We start from the raw sequence: 15,488 nt of genomic DNA on the forward strand, positions 1-15,488 counted from the left end.
AGAGCTCAAAAGGGATTTTGAGAAGCAAGTAAGGGAAGTAGAGGAAAAACTGGGAAGAGAAATGAGAGTGATGCAAGAAAATCATGAAAAACAAGTCAACAGCTTGCTAAAGGAGACCCAAAAAAATACTGAAGAAAATAACACCTTAAAAAAACAGCCTAACCCAAATGGCAAAAGAGGTCCAAAAAGCCAATGAGGAGAAAAATGCCCTAAAAAGAAAAATTGGCCAAATGGAAAAGGAAATTCAAAAGATTACTGAAGAAAATACTTCCTTAAAAATTAGAATAGAGCAATTGGAAATAGTGACTTTATGAGAAATCAAGACACTGTAAAACAAATCCAAAAGAATGAAAAATTAGAAAACAATGTGAAATATCTCATTGGAAAAACAACTGACCTGGAAAATAGATCCAGGAGAGAGAATTTAAAAATTATTGGACTATCTGAAAGCCATGATCAAAAAAAGAGCCTAGACATCATCTTTCAAGAAATTATCAAGGAAAACTGCCCTATATTAGAACCAGAGGGCAAAATAGAAATGGAAAGAATCCACAGATCTCCTCCTGAAAGAGATCCCCAAAGGAAAACTCCTAGGAATATTGTAGCCAAATTCCAGAGTTCCCAGGTCAAGGAGAAAATATTACAAGCTGCCAGAAGGAAACAATTCAAGTACTGTGGAAACACAATGAGGATAACACAAGATTTAGCAGCTTCTACATTAAAGGACGCAGGGCATGGAATATCATATTCTGGAGGGCAAAGGAGATAGGATTACAACCAAGAATCACCTACCCAGCAAAACTGAGTATAATCCTTGAGGGGAAAAAATTAATCATTCAGTGAAATAGAGGACTTTCAAGCATTCCTACGAAAAGACCAGAGCTGAATAGAAAATTTGACTTTCAAATACAGGACTCAGTGGAACATGAAGAGGTAAACAGGAAAGAGAAATCATAAGAGACTTATTAAGATTGAACTGTTTACATTCCTGCATGGAAAGATGCTATTTATAACTCATGAGACCTTTGTCAGTATTAGGGTAGTTGAGGAAAAAAATTGTTTGTATGTATGTATATATAGATAGATAGATGGCACAGGGTGAGTTGAAGATTAAGGGGTCATATCTGGAGAATAAAATTAAGGGATGAGAGAGGATGATACTCGGAGAAGAAAGGGATAGGTAGAATGGGGTAAATTATCTCACAAAAAAAAACAGAAAAGAAAAGTCTCTTACAGTGGAGGGAAGCAGGGAAGGTGAGAGGGAATGAGTAAATCTTATTCTCATAGGATTTGGCTTAAGGAGAGAATAACATACACATTCAATTGGGTATGGAAGTTTGTCTTGCCCTATAAGAAAATAGGGGGAGAAGGGGACAAGACAGCAGGGGGATGATAGAGAGGAGGGCAGATTGGAAAAGGGTATAATCAGAAAAATACTTCTGAGGAGGAATGGGGTCAAAATAAAGAATAGAATAAATGGGAGGGCCGAATAGGATTAAGGGAAATAGAGTTAGTTTTTCACAATATGTCTGCTATGGAAGTGTTTTGCATAACTGCACATGTACAACCTATATTGAGTTGCTTGCCTTTTCAATGAGGGTGGATGAGGAGGGAGAAAGAGAGAAAATTTGAAACCTTAAGTTTTAAAAACATATGTTTAAAAAAAAGTTCACATGCTATCGGGAAATAAGAAATACAGGAAATGGGGTACAGAAGGGGAAGGGGATAAGAGAAGGGGGGAGAGAAAGAAAAGAGAACAGACTAGGGGAAGGGATATTCAGAATGCATGCCATCTTGGGGTGGGGAGAGGGTGAGATGGGTTGAAAATTTGGAACTCAAAAACTTGTGGAAATGAATGTTGAAAACTACAAATAAATAAATTTATATTAAAAAAATAAATATATTGGTGACTAAAAATACATGACAAAATAAAAATCAATAAATATGAAAAATTCAGAGAAATTTCAGGGTATGAGAAAACTTTACATAAAGTCATGAAATTTGAAGGAATTAGAAGCAGGAAAACACTGTACATGAAGAGTACAGCCATGTAAATTGAAAGTAATACAAACAAGACAGAAATATACTACTGTGCAGGGGGACTATGGATGTGAAACATTACATAGACTTTCAGACTCATTTAATGTATTAGTTATTTGTGCTGAACTAGTTTTTGTCTTATTCTTTTTATTTTCAAAGTATGGATCCCTGGATGGAAGGGATAAATATGTTTTGAGATGAAAGGTTGAAGAAATATTTTTAACAATTTTTAAAATCAAAGAGAATTGAACTTTATAATATTTTTCTTCTTATTTTAGCCAGGGTTGGAAAAATGAACTTTTCTTCATTTTCATATTGCATTTCCTTGCCTTCCCACAACATACTATCTGTACCCAAAGAAAACAAGCTATTTAAAATGAATCTTTCTGTCAACTAAGTTATTACTTTAGTTAATAAAGTATCAATCATAAAGGAAAAGGGCAGCTAGGTGGCATAGTAGAGAGAGTGCTGGAACTAGAGTCAGGAAGACTCTTCATTCTGAGTTCAAATCTGCCCTCATACACTTACTGCCTGTGTGACCTTAGGCAAGTCACTCAACCTTTTGACCTCATTTTCCTCATCTGTAAAATGAGGTAGAGAAGGAAATTGCAAACCACTGCAGTACCTCTCCCAAGAAAACCCCAAATGGCGGTCACAAAGAATCAGACATAACCGACTGACAACAACATAAAGGAATGTGCCCGCCCTGTTATATTCTGACCCAGTGGACCCCATTTAGATCATTTTATTTATTTCTAGGAGCCTCATTATAAAAGGATCCTAAATTGGAAAGGTTCTAAAGAGAGGACACAAGAATGATGAAGGGAATTGAAACCATGGCCTATGCTAAGATCAGTGGAAGGAAGTGGGAGTGGTTAGCCTTAAGTAAAATAAAAGAAGAAGGCAAGAGATACCTTCAAATATTAGAAGGACTATGATGTATAAAAGGGATTAGATGCGTGCGTGTGTGTGTGTGTGTGTGTGTGTGTGTTTTCTTGGATTCAATAGGTAGAAGTAGCAAAAATGGTTGGAAGTTACAGATTGGTGGATGTTCTACCCATATTACACGGACTTTTTTTTCCCACTGAGAGCTGTCCAATAGTTTAAGCAGCTAACCTGTGAGACAGAAAATAATACTGTGGACAACCACTGGTTGAAGATACTGTGGAGGGAACTCCAGGAGTTCAGGTATTAGATATTCTCAAAGATATCTTTGATATTATATTATCATATCTTATATCTCTGAGAATCAATGAAAAAAAACACACACTTTCCCCCCAATGATTTTACTAAATTAAACGATGCTGTCACTAAGTATTCTCCAAGTTGTAATGCTATACAATTAGAGTTTTGATATTTTTAGTTTATTGATTAATATGTTCACTAGCATTGATATGAACATGCATATTCTCATCTTTTATAACTAGTACAATTTAAATATTACCCTTGGTCTAAAAGTACGTCCATATAAGAGTTTTGTGTCAAGCAAAATGCATAACCATAAATGTCTATGTCTGCATCTACAAAAAGTAGACCAGATGGTTTTAAAAACCACCCCTCAGAGGTGAGCCAGAAAAAGTTTTAGTAAGTCCTGCCTCTCTTTCCACTACTTTTTATGTTAGTTTTTCATGGGAATCTTTGTGGTTGAACTTGGAGTATATGTTACTATAGACATGTTTTCTTGGAGGAGAAAGATGGGAAAAAGTTAAAAAGGTCTATGTCTCTAGTGGAGATTGGGAGATGGCATTAATAAGTGTGGTCAGGTTGGTGAAAATTTTTGCGGGCTTGTTGGTTTTATATGCCACTTACTTAGTTGGCAAAATGTCAACAATCCTTTGGACTCAAATAGTACCCTTAATCTGAGGTTTTCTAAATACTTTATTCATAAATATCCATGTTGGAGAGAAACAGAAAAGTTTAGTAGTTGTACAAGTTCTTGTAGGTGCCATGATTGAGCTATAGAACAAATACATGGTCCATCACATATGGTATGGTATTGAATTGCTAGGAAAATCCATTTTGTAAATGGTCCAGTACAAACAAAATACTTTTAAATTTTTAGATCTCATTAGGTTGAACAATTAAAACAAATCTAGATTTAAAAATAATTTTTGATGTATTTTTCAAGAGATAGAGGTAGATAGCATAAAACCAATACTTATGTCTCTCAGTTCTGCCCTTCGGCTCCAAATACTCAATAATTGAGAATTTAATAATTTCTCACTGATAATTACTAATGAAAAAATACTGGAGATTCATGGGAAATAATACTACTAATATCTCTAATATTTGCAATTGCAATATTTTCTAATCATAAGAAAATTGAAGATCTATTTGTTTACCCCATTCTTCTCACAAAACAGCAAAATATGCATGTTGATTTAAATATCAATTTAAATTTAAATAGAATATTTATATTAAGATTTAAATAGAATATGAACTAAAATTTATTCCAGATCATTTTTGATCATTGCCCAATCAAATTAATCAATGGTTCCTAGTTACACATGGAGGAAAGGTTCTTGCTAAGTTAAAAAAAAGTTTGTTTCCTTCAATTCAATTAGTCAATTCAATGTAAAAATCAACCAAGTCAGATAACTGATTGAATTGAATTGAATTCAGGAGTCATGGATGCATAAAACTACTATTTTCTCTGCCTTTTTGTCTCATACAACCACATGTACTATTAATCACAAGTCTCCCAACCCCCAACCCCCACTTTTATACCTTTGTGGCGAGCCTAGTGCTGCTTTTGTCCTAGTTTTAAAATCATAAACATATTGGTTTCCATTTAAGGAATCTAAAAATAATATGGTCCTTGCAGCCTGGGCAAAAAAAAAAAGTTCTAATAGTGGGGGGAAAAAAAGCATTTCCTATTTTTTAAATTGCTAGAAAATTGTGTATTTCACTGTGTCCCTTAAAGTTCAGCAGTATTCTTATATCTCAGAATAGAAAGTCACAAACATACCAATATGCCATTATTTTTACAAAGTATTGCATCAGTGGGTTTTATATTTTTTGAATCTTGAATTCCATCTGTGCTACCCCGATACCAAATTGACTAGCCGTCTACTCAGCTTTTTATATGGAGCTAATGATTTTCTAAAGCACTGGATCTGAAATTCCTGTCCCATACTAGTAAATTCAGTGTGCTCTGCAAAGGCCTGTCATGCACTGATTAATGTATTGTTTTAGACTTGCAGAAGCAATCAAAGGATTGACTTTGGCTGTTGGGACATCTGCCTCAAAATGTCGACCTTAAAAGATTGTGTTTCTGAAGCTCATCTTCCTAACTGTAATACCATAAAATATAAAAGACATTTTTCCCCCTTAGATCCCTTTGGTCCCACAGACACCACACATCTCTTTTAAAACAGGTTCTCATTCTTATCCTTTTTTCTATTATTAGTAAAGAACAGCTGCATTCCTATTTTCTGTGTATCCTATAGATGTAAGCTAATTAAGAGCCCAGGTTATCAAGTATCATGTTAAAAGCCTGAAAAACAATGTTTATGACACAGACTCCAAAGGTTCAAAGACTTCATTTGTGGGATTATTCAAACTTCTTAGCTTTGCAAGGTAATAGCAGAAATTTAGGTCAGAATAGATTTTGCATGGTCTTTCCATGTTTCTGTCTCCTTTCACCACAGACTTAATTTCTACAAAATAGAGCTTTATTGGTAAAATGGAGATTCTGGGTTTCTAGAGAATGGGATAAGAAATATTTATAACAGGTGTGCTGCATTGAAAGAACATCACCACAAGAAACATGTATCCCAGGGGAGAACTCTATAAATGGCATGTGCCTTTATAGGCTACCCACCTGCCCTGCCCGAGTTCCCATTACATTCTGCATTTCAGAAATGGAAACAGGGAAGTAAAGAGGAATACCAAAGGAGTATTGAGGGTATTGGGTGGAGAATTTAGGAAGCCTCACTGTGAAGTACTCTGACTTGGGTGGAAAAGACATAGATGGCATGCTTAACAAATTTGTGTATGATACAAAGCTGCCAGGGATAACTAACACACTGGATGCTGTCTTAGGATATAATCTAGGCAGAAAGGAACATTGAGCTAAGATGAATAAGATAAATTTTAATTGAGATAAATGTCTTTTCCTTAGTTTCAAAAATTTGGCTTCACAAGAATAAAATGGGAGAGGCATCATTCAACATAGATTGTCTAAAAAAAAAGATCTAAGGGTCTTAGTGGACTTCAAGGTCCATATGTGTCAGTAGTGTAACAAGAAAAAATCCCCAACGAATTTCTTCTTGGGCTATATCTAGAGGCATAGCTTCCAGATAGAATGAAATGATAATCTCACTTAATGCTGTTGATTAGACCACTTTTGGATTATTGTAGTCAATTTTGGGCAGAAAAATAGAAGACTGGTAAACATGTTTATAGCCTGCTTGTTTGATAAAGTTCCACATAAAAGCAGCAGATAAGTGTACTTCTGGAAAGATATAATTGTTATATAGTGAAAGGTACCTGTTCCCTAACCTGTATCCCTTAGAGATAGATTGTTGGTTGGGAAGAGAGCTGAAATACATTAAAAAGATACTCACCAGCCAAAGCAAGAGTGTTTTTGTTTCTTCTCCCCCTCCCCCAGCTAACTGTATTCAAATTATTCAAATATGGAGGAAATGCTCTAAGCCTCCAAGTGGGAAAAGAGGTCTCAGCCCTTTATCTCCCCTCCTGGGGAGTGCTGCCACATTGTCAGGAAGTACATGGCTCTGATGTTGCTTCTCTGTTGTGTCTATTCTTTCTATTTTTAGATGAAAGAATATCAGCAATAGCAATAACCCTGTGAGCTTCAAAAGGCCAATAGAGTGGATGAAGGATGTATAATAAGAGAGAGACCCCACTGAGTTAGTCTATTAATACAAATTTATTGCCCTTCTCCCACTTTTCCACTCTTGTTAAACCTTGCCTAAATCCCTGTCTACCACATACTCTGCAATTCATTGACACTGGCCTCCTTGCCATTCCTCAATAAGACACTGTATCTCCCAACTCTCAGCATTTTCACAAGAAAACTCTGAATGGTGTCATGGAGAGTTGGATGCAACTGAAAACAACTGAATACCAAATGGCATGAACAAGTTATGTGATGGCATAATCAAGGGCTTGCACATGAGAAGTGGAATAAGAGATGTCACCAAGGATATGTATGATGAGAAAATGAGGTGAGCCAGCTATGCATCAAGAGTTAGTGATGATAGATGGACAACTTGAGGGTTGACTTTAAATCCAGAACATATCAAATGGCCTGGAGGAAATGTGTGAGGGACCTATTCATTCTCTACAAAGAATCTATGAAAGCACATGATGTAGAATCATTGAGGAATAGAATGCTTGAATGGGTTGGGGAAGAACTACATCGGTAGAATGTGGCCCCACCAATGAGATTGCAGATCCAGCAGAGTATTACAGAATCTTTATGTCTATTAGATTGAGAACAAGTTCTTTTTGGTGTCTTCCTACTCCACTTACTGTTCATTTGATCTCCTCCACCTCTATGATTACAGATATTCTAAACATTTTAAGTACTCTTCAAAGACTTCTTTTCCTAGTGACCACTAACTTACTATTTTGCTTTGCTGAGGTAGAATTTTTGTTATGTACTTGTTTACTTGTTTTCAGTAAGAATTTGAAAGTATTCATTCATTCATTTGTTCATTTATTTATTCATGTCTTTATCCAATTTTTTGCATGACCAACCATCTTTCAGACATCTCAAATTGGATGTGCAATATATACCTTAAATTCAATATGTCCAAAACAAACTCATTATCTTTCTTTCTAAACCGTCTTCTCCTCCTACCTTTCTTAATACTGTAGAGAGTAACATTATCATCTCAAATCCTCAGGCTCACAACATAGAACTCATCTTGGATTCATATGTATCTCTCCCTCCCTATCTCCCTACATCCAAGATGTTGCCAGGCTTGCCAATTTCACTTTTGCAAAATCTTCCAAATATACTCCCTTCTCTCTTCTAATAGTATCAACACCCTAGTGTATGCCCTCATCACTTCATGCCTTGGCTCCTGTGGGTCTGCCTGCCTCAATTCTCTCCCTACTCCAATCCATTCTTCATTCAGCCACCAAAGTGTTAGAAGGTTTTGATCTCATTTCTTGTATAAAAATCAAACTCTTTATCCTTGCATTTAAAGTATGTTACAAATTGGATCCAACCTATTGTGCCAGTACTACACAGTATTCTCCTTCATTCACTATTTGTTTCCAGTTGGAACAGATAATTCCTTGGACTCAACGTTCCATCTCATGTCTCCTTGCCTTTCCACCATCCATCCTTCGTTCCCAAACTTATTTCCTCCTTATCTATGTATTAGAATTCTCATCTTTCTTTAAGACTTAATTCTAAAAGAAGGTAAGTAGCACAGTGGATAGAATGATGAAATTGAAGTTAGCAAGACCAAAATACACATTTTGCTTCTGACGCACTGACTTTGTGATTGAAGTCAGACTTTTAAACTATCTGAGCCTTGGTTTCTTCATCGGTAAAATGAGGGTGTTGTACATAGTGGTATCTGCAATTACTTCCTCTTTTTGCTTCCTTATTTTCAGTATCCAATGTTCATCTTGAGCACAATACCCTATTTTAAGAGAAACCAATTTGTAATCTGGCAAATCATTCTGAACCAAAGAGAGCTTTCTAAAAACTTTTTTTTACATGAAAGTTTGAATGTCACCCATTCAGGACTGAGTAAGTACACATAAGTTTCAGTTACTGCTAAAGGAAGGAGATGCTGTCATTAGAATATCAAGGTAAGGGATTTTTATTTTTTTTAATGTGTTGTCATTAAAGGACTTTGATCAGTGGAATGACATAATTAGTTCTTTATGAAGCCCACTATCTAGAACCAAAATTCTGCATTGACATAGACTGGGTTTGATCTTGGGGCCCCCTCACAGAAATCTAGCTCAGTTTACTTTGCTTTCATTGAGGATTTCCCCTGGAATATCAGAATCTGCCTTATGTCTAGGTCTTCAAAATAAAAAGGACTATCCATGTCCGTGCAAGAACTTTGGCTAACAAAGCAGAATATAAGGCAGATGGTAACTCAGAAAATGTGAAAGGCTCATGCAGAAAACAACGTTCAAGACAATAATTCTTCCTGCTTCAATGGGCACCAACCTCCTCAGGCACTTAAATAGTCTAACAGAACTATATTGTAGTAGTCATTTGTTGTTTATTCTTTTCAGTTGTATCTGACTCATCGTGATGGTTTTTTTTTTAATCTCCCTTGCTCCTTCAGCTGCTATGTGAGGTAAGTAGTTGAAGCAATTGCTTAATGATCTGTTATAGAGAAGGGCAACCTAAGAAGGAGTATTGTATTCAAGAGGAAAATTGGATACTGAAAAAAGGATTCAACCCTACCCTTTTGAATGGCCTCTAAATTTTTCAAGGTAAGACAATTAATGGTGAAAAATCTACAGAGAATAATGTGAAACTATGACAAATAACTGAGTAAACCAAAGGCAAACTAAGGCAAACTTCTCTGCTCCTGTTAAATGTTGCTCCTCTGGAAATCTAGAGAAACAAAACTGTCCTTCCTCCCTGGGCACCCCATAAAAGTTTGGCCTATAGATGTTTGATAGATGTTAAACATCATCAATCTAAAGGAACACACACAGCCATAATATGTAGTGAAGGAAAGTACTCCTAGATATTTACCAAAGCCTCTGAGTATTGAGATCTTCTCTCCTTGGGAGGGTAGATGGATCATGGGAGATGGTGCAGAAGCATCCTAGACCATTATTTATATGAGCACATGGCCTCCAGGTGTCCCTCTTGGGATTTCTGGGTCTCTTCATCCAAGAATGGAATCCATCCAAAGTTTGAATTCCTTATAATAGGAATCTCCTTTCTCAAGTCAAGAGTACTTTAGCATTTGTAGTCTTCTTTAGTATTAGAAAGCACTGACCATAGGGCAGATGCATACCACCCAATGCCAGGTCAAGGAAATCATGAATCATAATCTTTTTTTTTTTAAACCTCACATAGAACTGTACCCTTCTCTTATATTTAAAGATCTATGACTTCATTAGTGTGGGTACTCAACACATGATGAAGATTACCACCCCTTAGCAAAAGGTTTCATGAGCTGCTTTGGCCACGAGTGTTATTATCTGGTGGCCAACCTTTTAATGAAGAACTTTGTTCAGCCCACCTAAGGACGGTCTCCTGAGAAGGTATTGCTGCTCCATTCTTGACACCTGACCTTTTTGGTAAGAACTCTCAGATTTCATGCTCCTGGAAAATCTTTCAAGGACTGAGGTTCACCTCCATATCACAATAAGAAACCAGACTAAGATATTAAAGGGTGTCATACATAAAGGGTGTTATGCATTATTTTATAGTACTTTTAAATGACTGTGTCATATGTTTCTATTAGGCTATAAACTCTATAGTAACAAGGAACAAAGCTTATGGAAAATGTCTCCCCATCACCTGTAAGGTGGTGTGGTTAATTTTTTAAACTCAGAGATAGGCATTAGAAAAATTAAAATGATAATATATTAGATTGAAGAAGGGAGATAATACAGGCAGAAGAATTATTACAACAGTCTCAATGTAAGGGAATAAGGGCTTAGGGAATCAATAAGGGACAGTCTAAAATTTAGCAACTGATTTGACATGCATCACAAAGTTAGAAAAGAGTCAGTTTATTCTGATGTTTCAAGTCTGAGTGAATAGGCACATGGTACTGCTAGGTACCACAGAAAGCAGAGTGCTGAGTCTAGAGGCATGAAGACCTAAATTCAAATCTGGCATCAGACACTTACTAGTTGTGTGACCTTGGGCAAATCACTTAACCCTGTTTGCCTCAGTTTCCTCATCTATATGACTTGGAGAAGGAAATGGCAAACCGCTCCAGTATCTTTGACAAGAAAACCCCAAATGGGGTCACAAAGAGTCTGATATGACTGAAACAATTGTACAACAAGATTCCTATAATAGGAATATTCAATGGATTAGGAAATGGCATGGCAAAATGATTATGGGCAATATGGTTCTATTCTCTTTAACATTTTTATTAAACTCTTAAATGAAAGCACAGGTGGGCAGATTTTACAAATTTTCAGTTGACATAAAGCTTGAATAATAGCTAACACATCAGATAAAATTCATAATCAAATATCTTTACCAAATCTAATAAGATTTAATGGGAATACATGTAAGTTTTACCCATGAATTAAAAAAAAAATCAACTTCATTCATCCAAGATCAGGAGTCAACAGTTTGTTTCAGAAAATGATCTAGATGTTAAAGTGTCCTACAAGCTCATTATGAGTGTACAATGTGGCACATGGACCAAAAAAGATATAATGTTTTTAGAATGCTCGAAGAGATGCACTGTATTTGGAGCAGGAGTGGTGATAGTTCTGTTGTATTGCCCCAGTCAGACCACATCAGGAATATTTTTTTGGTTCTGTTCTAGGAAACACACTTATAAGGTCTAGTTGAGCATAGTGGAGACAATGTATATAAAGAACAGTTGAAGGAACTGAGAAGACTAGCAAAGAGAAGGTATTTGGAGGAGACCATACATAGCCTTTGAGTTGGAAGGGATTAACTGTCTTTAATCATTCAATGACTATTGCTTAGTGTTCATTTTTCTGTATGGCAATTAAACTACCTATTCATGTTTATAATCTGGGTACCTATTTACTTCATCATTTTGCTTGAGAGGGACCCTTACACTAGAAATGTAATATAATTGTTTTTTAGAAATATGAAATACGGGTAGAATTGAAATGCTGGACAATCTATTTCTCCTATTAAAGAAAGAAACATAACAATGAGCCCAGGACAAAACCATGTAGGCAGATAAAGGACAGAGACTGGCAGGTTTCCAGTCACTGGCAGTCATTGGCAGGTTTGCAGTCAACTCAGCATATTGGCTCTCTGTTAGCCACCATGCTAAGCTTTCATACATACATGTAAATGAAAGGCATGCCTTCTCTGGGTTTTTTTTCTCCACTACCCTCAGATCCATCAATAATGAAATGCTACCTTTACTTCAATGACCACCTCAAATGATACCTTCTCTGTGAAACATTCCTGTATCTCACCTCCCTCTCTGTCCCTTACAAGAAGTGATTTCTTATGCTTAACATGATTGTACCTATACGATCTATATCAGATTGCTTGCTGTCTTGGGAAGGAGGGAGGAGAGGAAGAGAGGGAGAAAAATTTGGAACTCAAAATTTTACAGAAATGAATATTGAAAATGGTCTTTGTAATTGGAAAAATACTATTAAGGAAGAAAAAAGAAGTGATTTCTTTTTTTCCAAATTTTCAAAGTGCTTCTGTTATACTTCTGTTCTTTACTTATAATTTTTAGTGTGTTAATTTGTGTCCATGCCCTCCAGCTCTAAGATTCTTGGATTCTTAAGTCTATTCTCCATTACTAGGTTGCCATCTCCTTGAAGCCATGGATTATGTTTTACTTACTCTCCAATGCTAAGCATAATGCTTTGTGCCTTGTCATAATATTCATATTACATGGTACTTCAGTCATGCTATGATTGCTATAGATGAGGATGTTACCAGTGACAAAATATCAGATCTCTAATTAGAAAAATCAATTTGGCAAATTGTGCAATCATAGACATTTGTATAAATACCAGATAGAATTGTAAGGGTGAAATCTTATTGTTCATCCAAAATGCACTGAATACACAGAGCGACTCCGGTTTTGACAGAGAAAGATATCTTTCAGAATACTTCTATTTCATGTACTCTCATTTTCAATCATATAACTCCTTGTTACTTGCTGCAATGATTTCAGATTATGGCATTGAAAGATGACAGGAACACTTTCACAAACACCATCTTACAAATGGAACCACATCTTCAGACTTGAAAGAAGAAGAATGGCCTCAGCTGGGGGAAAAGTGGAATGTAGGAAAAAGTTGAAGCTTGTATCAGATTACAACAGTATTGTCTCTTCCCACTGCCCATTTGTAAAAAACAGATGCATTTTTAAGCCTGAAGAATAGAATGAATTGTCTTTGCCCTCCTTTTGAGGTCCCAACACCACCACGTGAGCTGTCTGTGTATCTATTTACATGATTCTATTTGCCCAATGGGACAATATAGTTGAGATATATTACTATACGTGAGATAAATGGCTTGTTACAATTTTTGAGCTCCACTAACATGGAATTTCTACCACCCTGCCAATCCTTAAACTCTAGTCAAGTGTTGGCAGAAAAGTCCCCAAAGTCTCTACAGAGACTGACACATTACACCCAATCAACTGTTCTCCTTTCTCCTGAAATTCCTCTCTCCTTTGAAAGATCATTCTTTCACTTTTTTTGGTTTTTACTGAATGAATAACTGTCTTTTTTAAAAAAAAATAGATAAATATAGGCATCTGATAAATATTAATAGAGTACTATTCTGTACCATTATGGCTCTAACTTTTGGTCCAACTGATTAATGATATTTCCTCTACAAGGTGGCATGATTAATAGTGACCTGAACATTGATGGTGACATTCAATCACATCAACACATACGTGGACTTGGGTTACTTGTTTTTACTTGAAACAGTGGTCTCATTAATGTAGGGTAGAGTCAGGAAGAACTGGGTTCAAATCCCATCTCAACTACTAGCTCCATGACCCTCGGGGTACACTTAATTTCTCTGAGCCTCTTGGGTCTCTCATCTGTGGGACAGGGATAATTTTATCTGCCTCATGTGTATCTGAGGATCAAATGAAATAATATACATAAAATTTTTTGCAAACCCTAAAACACTATATACATATAGTCTATTATTACACTTATTATAATTCAGGATTGTGATTTCCAATTGATGCAAATATAGGTTTGTACTGATAAGGTAAAATTTTTTTACAAATGTCTACATTGAAACCTTTTAATTTAATAGATTTACTAAAAAATGGGACTCAAGAATTTTTTTTCTATTCTCTTTGAATTACGCTGAAATTGAAGTTGTTTTCCTCGAAGCCAGTTCAAAAGAGAATATTTGTACCTGGAGGGAAAAAGGGGAAAACAAAAGCTACCTCTTTCAATGTTAAAACAAAACATCTTCAGTTTGATTCTCTGACCCAGGGGACTAAGCAACATGAAAGTGCCTAAAAACTGTCCTTGTCTGGGAGTTGAAGACTTGCTTTGTGATCTTGTCCATCTAATTCTACCATTTAGATTTGGATTGTTTAGAGGCTTAATTACAATATTACATGGTTTGCCAGCAGTATCTAGTCATCTAAAATTCATTTTCTTAACATTTATTTGAGTCTTTTCTCATTCAAGAATGGATTATAAATGGTTGCCTCAATGCAACTTTGTTAGCACTTTCCAGACATCTCAGAAATGAAAGTACTGACATCATTTAAGTTAGGAACACTACAAGTTTGTCAGGAGACTGACTCTTTACAAGATGATAACTCAGAGGTGGGAGAGAATATTACAAGCAAATTTCACTGGATAAAGAGTTTCTACAATAGGCTGTCATGCAGAAGCCAACCTCATTTTAAGGGTCATAGAAATGTAGTCAATACTTAACTAAAAGTACTGCTGGGATTTTATGAGCTACATTTCTACCCACCGGGTATTTCCAAAAACAGCTTCTGACAATAGAAGAATCTCACTAAATCAACTGTAAAACAAAGAGGGTTGAAAAAAATGCAGTCATGCTGTCAGAATTACTTTGAAGTGGTTTTGAGAAAATATTTTTTTCTTTTTCTTCTCTTTCTGCTTTCCTCTCTCCTCTCTCTCTTTTTTCTTTTCTTCCTTTCACTCATTTTAATTATTTAATCTTCATTTGAATGCAAAGTCGCATCTCTTCTTTTTCCTACAGGGCTCTTTTTGGATGGTGATCACAGTCTAAAAGATAATACATACTCATAGAAGATACAGATATTCTACTTTGCATTATCTGTTCAGAGTGTCAGGAAGAAAAATATTACAATTAGTATGGCAAGAGGAAGCCAAAATCATTACTATAAATGGCAAGGTCCAAAAATGCAGATTGAATGTATCCACTTTTGTGATTTTTGAGCTATTCAGACTGAGGTTTAACTCACATGATCTTTTTCTCAAGTATGCCATCATAATTTTAGAGCAAATAATGATCATATATTGAACAGTGCTTCATTATGTCATATTCAATGTTAGGACAACTTAAAAATTATCATTGATATGAAATATTATTTTCCCCATCCTTTAAATTAAGGAAACACAAACCATCCTGACACTAAGAATCAAAGATGTAATGTTTTAAAATATCACCTTCTGTCTCTAAATACATCTTTATTTGTTAAATAAGTTTTTAATTCATACTCACACATACACACATGTATATATGTACATATGCATATATATTTTATATATTTAATTTCTTATATGTCTCTAGCTACCACATGTAGTCCTCCCCTAAACCC

Source organism: Phascolarctos cinereus, unplaced genomic scaffold, assembly GCF_003287225.1.
Source record: "Phascolarctos cinereus isolate Bilbo 61053 unplaced genomic scaffold, phaCin_HiC Scaffold_9;HRSCAF=440, whole genome shotgun sequence".
Lineage (NCBI taxonomy): Eukaryota > Metazoa > Chordata > Mammalia > Diprotodontia > Phascolarctidae > Phascolarctos > Phascolarctos cinereus.